Source organism: Martes martes (assembly GCF_963455335.1).
Source record: "Martes martes genome assembly, chromosome: Y".
Taxonomy (NCBI): Eukaryota; Metazoa; Chordata; class Mammalia; order Carnivora; family Mustelidae; genus Martes; species Martes martes.
In genome coordinates this window covers 16,648,671-16,659,729 of record NC_137907.1, presented here as the reverse complement: position 1 = coordinate 16,659,729, position 11,059 = coordinate 16,648,671, and positions in this window count along the sequence as shown.

Genomic DNA, 11,059 nt, shown 5'->3' with positions numbered 1-11,059 from the left:
AAGTTCTTCTTTGATCTCCTGGTTGATCCAAGCATTCTTAAGCAAGGTGGTCTTTAGCTTCCAGGTGTTTGAGTTCCTTCTGAACTTTTCCTTGTGATTGAGCTCCAGTTTCAAAGCATTGTGATCTGAGAATATGCAAGGAATAATCTCAGTCGTTTGGTATCGGTTGAGCCCTGATTTGTGACCCAGTATGTGGTCTATTCTGGAGAAGGTTCCATGTGCACTTGAGAAGAATGAGTATTCTGTTGGTTTAGGGTGGAATGTTCTGTATATATCTATGAGGTCCATCTGGTCCAATGTATCATTCAATGCTCTTATTTCTTTATTGATTTTCTGCTTCGATGATCTGTCTATTTCTGAGAGAGGCGTGTTAAGATCTCCTACTATTAATGTATTCATATCAATATGACTCTTTATCTTGATTAATAGATTTCTTTTTTTTTAAATTTTTTATTTATTTTCAGCGTAACAGTATTCATTGTTTTTTCACCACACCCAGTGCTCCATGCAATCTGTGCCCTCCCTAATACCCACCAACTGGTTCCCCCACCCTCCCACCCCGCCCCTTCAAAACCCTCAGGTTGTTTTTCAGAGTCCATAGTCTCTCATGGTTCACCTCCCCTTCCAATTTCCCTCAACTCCCTTCTCCTCTCCATCTACCCTTGTCCTCTATATTATTTGTTATGCTCCACCAATAAGTGAAACCATATGATACTTGACATTCTCTGTTTGACTTATTTCACTCAACATAATCTCTTCCAGTCCTGTCCATGTTGCTACAAAGGTTGGGTATTCGTCCTTTCTGATGGAGGCATCATACTCCATAGTGTATATGGACCACATCTTCCTTATCCATTCATCCGTTGAAGGGCATCTTGGTTCTTTCCACAGTTTGGCGACCGTGGCCATTGCTGCTATAAACATTGGGGTACAGATGGCCCTTCTTTTCACCACATCTGTATCTTGGGGGTAAATACCCAGCAGTGCAATTGCAGGGTCATAGGGAAGATCTATTTTTAATTTCCTGAGGAATCTCCACACTGTTCTCCAAAGTGGCTGCACCAGTTTGCATTCCCACCAACAGTGTAAGAGGGTTCCCCTTTCTCCACATCCTCTCCAACACACGTTGTTTCCTGTCTTGCTAATTTTGGCCATTCTAACCGGTGTAAGGTGGTATCTCAATGTGGTTTTGATTATAATCTCCCTGATGGCTAGTGATGATGAACATTTTTTCATGTGTCTGGTAGCCATTTGTATGTCTTCCTTGGAGAAGTGTCTGTTCATATCTTCTGCCCATTTTTTGATATGATTATCTGTTTTGTGTGTGTTGAGTTTGAGGAGTTCTTTATAGATCCTGGATATCAACCTTTTGTCTGTACTGTCATTTGCAAATATCTTCTCCCATTCCGTGGGTTGCCTCTTTGTTTTGATGACTGTTTCTTTTGCTGTGCAGAAGCTTTTTATCTTGATGAAGTCCCAGAAGTTCATCTTTGCCTTTGTTTCCTTCGCCTTTGGAGACATATCTTGAAAGAAGTTGCTGTGGCTGATATCAAAGAGGTTACTCCCTATGTTCTCCTCGAGGATTCTGATGGATTCCTGTCTCACATTGAGGTCTTTTATCCATTTCGAGTTTATCTTTGTGTACGGTGTAAGAGAATGGTCAAGTTTCATTCTTCTACATATAGCTGTCCAGTTTTCCCAGCACCATTTATTGAAGAGACTGTCTTTTTTCCACTGGATATTTTTTCCTGTTTTGTCAAAGATTATTTGACCATAGAGTTGAGGGTCCATATCTGGGCTCTCTACTCTGTTCCACTGGTCCATGTGTCTGTTTTTATGCCAGTACCATGCTGTCTTGGTGATCACAGCTTTGTAGTAAAGCTTGAAATCAGGTAACGTGATGCCACCAGTTTTATTTTTGTTTTTCAACATTTCCTTAGCAATTCGGGGTCTCTTCTGATTCCATACATTTTTAGTATTATTTGCTCCAGCTCTTTGAAAAATACTGGTGGAATTTTGATTGGAATGGCATTAAAAGTATAGATTGCTCTGGGCAGTATAGACATTTTAACGATGTTTATTCTTCCCATCCAAGAGCATGGAATGGTCTTCCATCTTTTTGTGTCTTCTTCAATTTCTTTTAGGAGTGTTCTGTAGTTCCTCGAGTACAGATCTTTAACCTCTTTGGTTAGGTTTATTCCGAGGTATCTTATGGTTCTTGGTGCTATAGTAAATGGAATCGATTCTCTAATTTGCCTTTCTGTATTTTCATTGTTAGTGTATAAGAAAGCCACTGATTTCTGGACATTGACTTTGTATCCTGCTACATTACTGAATTGCTGTATGAGTTCTAGTAGTTTGGGGGTGGAGTCGTTCGGGTTTTCCATATAAAGAGTCATGTCATCTGCGAAGAGAGAGAGTTTGACTTCTTCCTTGCCAATCTGGATACCTTTTATTTCTCTTTGTTGTCTGATTGCTGTTGCTAGGACTTCTAATACTATGTTGAACAAGAGTGGTGAGAGTGGGCATCCTTGTCGTGTTCCTGATCTCAATGGGAAGGCTGCAAGCTTTTTCCCATTGAGGATGATATTTGCTGTGGGTTTTTCATAGATAGATTTGATGAAGTTCAGGAATGTTCCCTCTATCCCTATACTTTGAAGCGTTTTAATCAGGAACGGATGCTGGATTTTGTCAAAAGCTTTTTCTGCATCAATGGAGAGGATCATGTGGTTCTTCTCTCTTCTCTTATTGATTTGTTCTATCACATTGATTGATTTGCGAATGTTGAACCATCCTTGTAACCCAGGGATGAATCCCACCTGGTCATGGTGGATAATCTTTTTAATGTGCTGTTGGATCCTGTTTGCTAGGATCTTGTTGAGAATCTTAGCATCCATATTCATCAGTGATATCGGTCTGAAATTCTCCTTTTTGGTAGGGTCTTTGCCTGGTTTGGGGATCAGGGTGATGGTGGCTTCATAAAAAGAGTCTGGAAGTTTTCCTTCTGCTTCAATTTTTTGAAACAGCTTCAGGAGAATAGGTATTATTTCTTCTTTGAAAGTTTGATAGAATTCCCCAGGGAATCCGTCAGGTCCTGGGCTCTTGTTTTTTGGGAGGTTTTTGATCACTGCTTCAATCTCGTTACTAGATATCGGTCCGTTCAGGTTGTCAATTTCTTCCTGGTTCAATTTTGGGAGTTTATAGTTTTCCAGGAATGCATCCATTTCATCTAGGTTGCTTAGCTTATTGGCATATAACTGTTGATAATAGCTTCTGATGATTGTTTCTACTTCCTTGGTGTTAGTTGTGATCTCTCCCTTTTCATTCTTAATTTTATTAATTTGGGCTTTCTCTCTTTTCTTTTGGATTAGTGTGGCCAATGGTTTATCGATCTTATTGATTCTTTCCAAAAACCAGCTTCTAGTTTCGTTGATACGTTCTACTGTATCTCTGGTTTCTACCTCGTTGATCTCTGCTCTAATCTTGATTATTTTCCTTCTTACGTGTGGAGTTGGTTTGATTTGTTGTTGATTCTCCAGTTCTTTAAGGTGTAGAGACAGCTGGTGTATTCTGGATTTTTCAATTTTTTTGAGGGAGGTTTGGATGGCTATGAATTTCCCCCTTAGGACCGCCTTTGCTGTATCCCATAGGTTTTGGAGTGAAGTGTCTTCGTTCTCATTGGTTTCCAAAAATTGTTTAAGTTCTTCTTTGATCTCCTGGTTGATCCAAGCATTCTTAAGCAAGGTGGTCTTTAGCCTCCAGGTGTTTGAGTTCCTTCTGAACTTTTCCTTGTGATTGAGCTCCAGTTTCAAAGCATTGTGATCTGAGAATATGCAAGGAATAATCTCAGTCGTTTGGTATCGGTTGAGCCCTGATTTGTGACCCAGTATGTGGTCTATTCTGGAGAAGGTTCCATGTGCACTTGAGAAGAATGAGTATTCTGTTGGTTTAGGGTGGAATGTTCTGTATATATCTATGAGGTCCATCTGGTCCAATGTATCATTCAATGCTCTTATTTCTTTATTGATTTTCTGCTTCGATGATCTGTCTATTTCTGAGAGAGGCGTGTTAAGATCTCCTACTATTAATGTATTCATATCAATATGACTCTTTATCTTGATTAATAGTTTTCTTTTTTTTTTTAATTTTTTATTTATTTTCAGCGTAACAGTATTCATTGTTTTTTCACCACACCCAGTGCTCCATGCAATCTGTGCCCTCCCTAATACCCACCAACTGGTTCCCCCACCCTCCCACCCCGCCCCTTCAAAACCCTCAGGTTGTTTTTCAGAGTCCATAGTCTCTCATGGTTCACCTCCCCTTCCAATTTCCCTCAACTCCCTTCTCCTCTCCATCTACCCTTGTCCTCTATATTATTTGTTATGCTCCACCAATAAGTGAAACCATATGATACTAGACATTCTCTGTTTGACTTATTTCACTCAACATAATCTCTTCCAGTCCTGTCCATGTTGCTACAAAGGTTGGGTATTCGTCCTTTCTGATGGAGGCATCATACTCCATAGTGTATATGGACCACATCTTCCTTATCCATTCATCCGTTGAAGGGCATCTTGGTTCTTTCCACAGTTTGGCGACCGTGGCCATTGCTTCTATAAACATTGGGGTACAGATGGCCCTTCTTTTCACTACATCTGTATCTTTGGGGTAAATACCCAGCAGTGCAATTGCAGGGTCATAGGGAAGATCTATTTTTAATTTCCTGAGGAATCTCCACACTGTTCTCCAAAGTGGCTGCACCAGTTTGCATTCCCACCAACAGTGTAAGAGGGTTCCCCTTTCTCCACATCCTCTCCAACACACGTTGTTTCCTGTCTTGCTAATTTTGGCCATTCTAACCGGTGTAAGGTGGTATCTCAATGTGGTTTTGATTATAATCTCCCTGATGGCTAGTGATGATGAACATTTTTTCATGTGTCTGGTAGCCATTTGTATGTCTTCCTTGGAGAAGTGTCTGTTCATATCTTCTGCCCATTTTTTAATATGATTATCTGTTTTGTGTGTGTTGAGTTTGAGGAGTTCTTTATAGATCCTGGATATCAACCTTTTGTCTGTATTGTTATTTGCAAATATCTTCTCCCATTCTGTGGGTTGCCTCTTTGTTTGGATGACTGTTTCTTTTGCTGTGCAGAAGCTTTTTATCTTGATGAAGTCCCAGAAGTTCATCTTTGCCTTTGTTTCCTTCGCCTTTGGAGACATATCTTGAAAGAAGTTGCTGTGGCTGATATCAAAGAGGTTACTCCCTATTTTCTCCTCGAGGATTCTGATGGATTCCTGTCTCACGTTGAGGTCTTTTATCCATTTCGAGTTTATCTTTGTGTACGGTGTAAGAGAATGGTCAAGTTTCATTCTTCTACATATAGCTGTCCAGTTTTCCCAGCACCATTTATTGAAGAGACTGTCTTTTTTCCACTGGATATTTTTTCCTGTTTTGTCAAAGATTATTTGACCATAGAGTTGAGGGTCCATATCTGGGCTCTCTACTCTGTTCCACTGGTCCATGTGTCTGTTTTTATGCCAGTACCATGCTGTCTTGGTGATCACAGCTTTGTAGTAAAGCTTGAAATCAGGTAACGTGATGCCACCAGTTTTATTTTTGTTTTTCAACATTTCCTTAGCAATTCGGGGTCTCTTCTGGTTCCATACATTTTTAGTATTATTTGCTCCAGCTCTTTGAAAAATACTGGTGGAATTTTGATTGGAATGGCATTAAAAGTATAGATTGCTCTGGGCAGTATAGACATTTTAACGATGTTTATTCTTCCCATCCAAGAGCATGGAATGGTCTTCCATCTTTTTGTGTCTTCTTCAATTTCTTTTAGGAGTGTTCTGTAGTTCCTCGAGTACAGATCTTTAACCTCTTTGGTTAGGTTTATTCCGAGGTATCTTATGGTTCTTGGTGCTATAGTAAATGGAATCGATTCTCTAATTTGCCTTTCTGTATTTTCATTGTTAGTGTATAAGAAAGCCACTGATTTCTGGACATTGACTTTGTATCCTGCTACATTACTGAATTGCTGTATGAGTTCTAGTAGTTTGGGGGTGGAGTCGTTCGGGTTTTCCATATAAAGAGTCATGTCATCTGCGAAGAGAGAGAGTTTGACTTCTTCCTTGCCAATCTGGATACCTTTTATTTCTCTTTGTTGTCTGATTGCTGTTGCTAGGACTTCTAATACTATGTTGAACAAGAGTGGTGAGAGTGGGCATCCTTGTCGTGTTCCTGATCTCAATGGGAAGGCTGCAAGCTTTTTCCCATTGAGGATGATATTTGCTGTGGGTTTTTCATAGATAGATTTGATGAAGTTCAGGAATGTTCCCTCTATCCCTATACTTTGAAGCGTTTTAATCAGGAACGGATGCTGGATTTTGTCAAAAGCTTTTTCTGCATCAATGGAGAGGATCATGTGGTTCTTCTCTCTTCTCTTATTGATTTGTTCTATCACATTGATTGATTTGCGAATGTTGAACCATCCTTGTAACCCAGGGATGAATCCCACCTGGTCATGGTGGATAATCTTTTTAATGTGCTGTTGGATCCTGTTTGCTAGGATCTTGTTGAGAATCTTAGCATCCATATTCATCAGTGATATCGGTCTGAAATTCTCCTTTTTGGTAGGGTCTTTGCCTGGTTTGGGGATCAGGGTGATGCTGGCTTCATAAAAAGAGTCTGGAAGTTTTCCTTCTGCTTCTATTTTGGGAAACAGCTTCAGGAGAATAGGTATTATTTCTTCTTTGAAAGTTTGATAGAATTCCCCAGGGAATCCGTCAGGTCCTGGGCTCTTGTTTTTTGGGAGGTTTTTGATCACTGCTTCAATCTCGTTACTAGATATCGGTCCGTTCAGGTTGTCAATTTCTTCCTGGTTCAATTTTGGGAGTTTATAGTTTTCCAGGAATGCATCCATTTCATCTAGGTTGCTTAGCTTATTGGCATATAACTGTTGATAATAGCTTCTGATGATTGTTTCTACTTCCTTGGTGTTAGTTGTGATCTCTCCCTTTTCATTCTTAATTTTATTAATTTGGGCTTTCTCTCTTTTCTTTTGGATTAGTGTGGCCAATGGTTTATCGATCTTATTGATTCTTTCCAAAAACCAGCTTCTAGTTTCGTTGATACGTTCTACTGTATCTCTGGTTTCTACCTCGTTGATCTCTGCTCTAATCTTGATTATTTTCCTTCTTACGTGTGGAGTTGGTTTGATTTGTTGTTGATTCTCCAGTTCTTTAAGGTGTAGAGACAGCTGGTGTATTCTGGATTTTTCAATTTTTTTGAGGGAGGTTTGGATGGCTATGAATTTCCCCCTTAGGACCGCCTTTGCTGTATCCCATAGGTTTTGGAGTGAAGTGTCTTCGTTCTCATTGGTTTCCATAAATTGTTTAAGTTCTTCTTTGATCTCCTGGTTGATCCAAGCATTCTTAAGCAAGGTGGTCTTTAGCTTCCAGGTGTTTGAGTTCCTTCTGAACTTTTCCTTGTGATTGAGCTCCAGTTTCAAAGCATTGTGATCTGAGAATATGCAAGGAATAATCTCAGTCGTTTGGTATCGGTTGAGCCCTGATTTGTGACCCAGTATGTGGTCTATTCTGGAGAAGGTTCCATGTGCACTTGAGAAGAATGAGTATTCTGTTGGTTTAGGGTGGAATGTTCTGTATATATCTATGAGGTCCATCTGGTCCAATGTATCATTCAATGCTCTTATTTCTTTATTGATTTTCTGCTTCGATGATCTGTCTATTTCTGAGAGAGGCGTGTTAAGATCTCCTACTATTAATGTATTCATATCAATATGACTCTTTATCTTGATTAATAGTTTTCTTTTTTTTTAAATTTTTTATTTATTTTCAGCGTAACAGTATTCATTGTTTTTTCACCACACCCAGTGCTCCATGCAATCTGTGCCCTCCCTAATACCCACCAACTGGTTCCCCCACCCTCCCACCCCGCCCCTTCAAAACCCTCAGGTTGTTTTTCAGAGTCCATAGTCTCTCATGGTTCACCTCCCCTTCCAATTTCCCTCAACTCCCTTCTCCTCTCCATCTACCCTTGTCCTCTATATTATTTGTTATGCTCCACCAATAAGTGAAACCATATGATACTTGACATTCTCTGTTTGACTTATTTCACTCAACATAATCTCTTCCAGTCCTGTCCATGTTGCTACAAAGGTTGGGTATTCGTCCTTTCTGATGGAGGCATCATACTCCATAGTGTATATGGACCACATCTTCCTTATCCATTCATCCGTTGAAGGGCATCTTGGTTCTTTCCACAGTTTGGCGACCGTGGCCATTGCTGCTATAAACATTGGGGTACAGATGGCCCTTCTTTTCACCACATCTGTATCTTGGGGGTAAATACCCAGCAGTGCAATTGCAGGGTCATAGGGAAGATCTATTTTTAATTTCCTGAGGAATCTCCACACTGTTCTCCAAAGTGGCTGCACCAGTTTGCATTCCCACCAACAGTGTAAGAGGGTTCCCCTTTCTCCACATCCTCTCCAACACACGTTGTTTCCTGTCTTGCTAATTTTGGCCATTCTAACCGGTGTAAGGTGGTATCTCAATGTGGTTTTGATTATAATCTCCCTGATGGCTAGTGATGATGAACATTTTTTCATGTGTCTGGTAGCCATTTGTATGTCTTCCTTGGAGAAGTGTCTGTTCATATCTTCTGCCCATTTTTTGATATGATTATCTGTTTTGTGTGTGTTGAGTTTGAGGAGTTCTTTATAGATCCTGGATATCAACCTTTTGTCTGTACTGTCATTTGCAAATATCTTCTCCCATTCCGTGGGTTGCCTCTTTGTTTTGATGACTGTTTCTTTTGCTGTGCAGAAGCTTTTTATCTTGATGAAGTCCCAGAAGTTCATCTTTGCCTTTGTTTCCTTCGCCTTTGGAGACATATCTTGAAAGAAGTTGCTGTGGCTGATATCAAAGAGGTTACTCCCTATGTTCTTTTCGAGGATTCTGATGGATTCCTGTCTCACATTGAGGTCTTTTATCCATTTCGAGTTTATCTTTGTGTACGGTGTAAGAGAATGGTCAAGTTTCATTCTTCTACATATAGCTGTCCAGTTTTCCCAGCACCATTTATTGAAGAGACTGTCTTTTTTCCACTGGATATTTTTTCCTGTTTTGTCAAAGATTATTTGACCATAGAGTTGAGGGTCCATATCTGGGCTCTCTACTCTGTTCCACTGGTCCATGTGTCTGTTTTTATGCCAGTACCATGCTGTCTTGGTGATCACAGCTTTGTAGTAAAGCTTGAAATCAGGTAACGTGATGCCACCAGTTTTATTTTTGTTTTTCAACATTTCCTTAGCAATTCGGGGTCTCTTCTGATTCCATACATTTTTAGTATTATTTGCTCCAGCTCTTTGAAAAATACTGGTGGAATTTTGATTGGAATGGCATTAAAAGTATAGATTGCTCTGGGCAGTATAGACATTTTAACGATGTTTATTCTTCCCATCCAAGAGCATGGAATGGTCTTCCATCTTTTTGTGTCTTCTTCAATTTCTTTTAGGAGTGTTCTGTAGTTCCTCGAGTACAGATCTTTAACCTCTTTGGTTAGGTTTATTCCGAGGTATCTTATGGTTCTTGGTGCTATAGTAAATGGAATCGATTCTCTAATTTGCCTTTCTGTATTTTCATTGTTAGTGTATAAGAAAGCCACTGATTTCTGGACATTGACTTTGTATCCTGCTACATTACTGAATTGCTGTATGAGTTCTAGTAGTTTGGGGGTGGAGTCGTTCGGGTTTTCCATATAAAGAGTCATGTCATCTGCGAAGAGAGAGAGTTTGACTTCTTCCTTGCCAATCTGGATACCTTTTATTTCTCTTTGTTGTCTGATTGCTGTTGCTAGGACTTCTAATACTATGTTGAACAAGAGTGGTGAGAGTGGGCATCCTTGTCGTGTTCCTGATCTCAATGGGAAGGCTGCAAGCTTTTTCCCATTGAGGATGATATTTGCTGTGGGTTTTTCATAGATAGATTTGATGAAGTTCAGGAATGTTCCCTCTATCCCTATACTTTGAAGCGTTTTAATCAGGAACGGATGCTGGATTTTGTCAAAAGCTTTTTCTGCATCAATGGAGAGGATCATGTGGTTCTTCTCTCTTCTCTTATTGATTTGTTCTATCACATTGATTGATTTGCGAATGTTGAACCATCCTTGTAACCCAGGGATGAATCCCACCTGGTCATGGTGGATAATCTTTTTAATGTGCTGTTGGATCCTGTTTGCTAGGATCTTGTTGAGAATCTTAGCATCCATATTCATCAGTGATATCGGTCTGAAATTCTCCTTTTTGGTAGGGTCTTTGCCTGGTTTGGGGATCAGGGTGATGCTGGCTTCATAAAAAGAGTCTGGAAGTTTTCCTTCTGCTTCAATTTTTTGAAACAGCTTCAGGAGAATAGGTATTATTTCTTCTTTGAAAGTTTGATAGAATTCCCCAGGGAATCCGTCAGGTCCTGGGCTCTTGTTTTTTGGGAGGTTTTTGATCACTGCTTCAATCTCGTTACTAGATATCGGTCCGTTCAGGTTGTCAATTTCTTCCTGGTTCAATTTTGGGAGTTTATAGTTTTCCAGGAATGCATCCATTTCATCTAGGTTGCTTAGCTTATTGGCATATAACTGTTGATAATAGCTTCTGATGATTGTTTCTACTTCCTTGGTGTTAGTTGTGATCTCTCCCTTTTCATTCTTAATTTTATTAATTTGGGCTTTCTCTCTTTTCTTTTGGATTAGTGTGGCCAATGGTTTATCGATCTTATTGATTCTTTCCAAAAACCAGCTTCTAGTTTCGTTGATACGTTCTACTGTATCTCTGGTTTCTACCTCGTTGATCTCTGCTCTAATCTTGATTATTTTCCTTCTTACGTGTGGAGTTGGTTTGATTTGTTGTTGATTCTCCAGTTCTTTAAGGTGTAGAGACAGCTGGTGTATTCTGGATTTTTCAATTTTTTTGAGGGAGGTTTGGATGGCTATGAATTTCCCCCTTAGGACCGCCTTTGCTGTATCCCATAGGTTTTGGAGTGA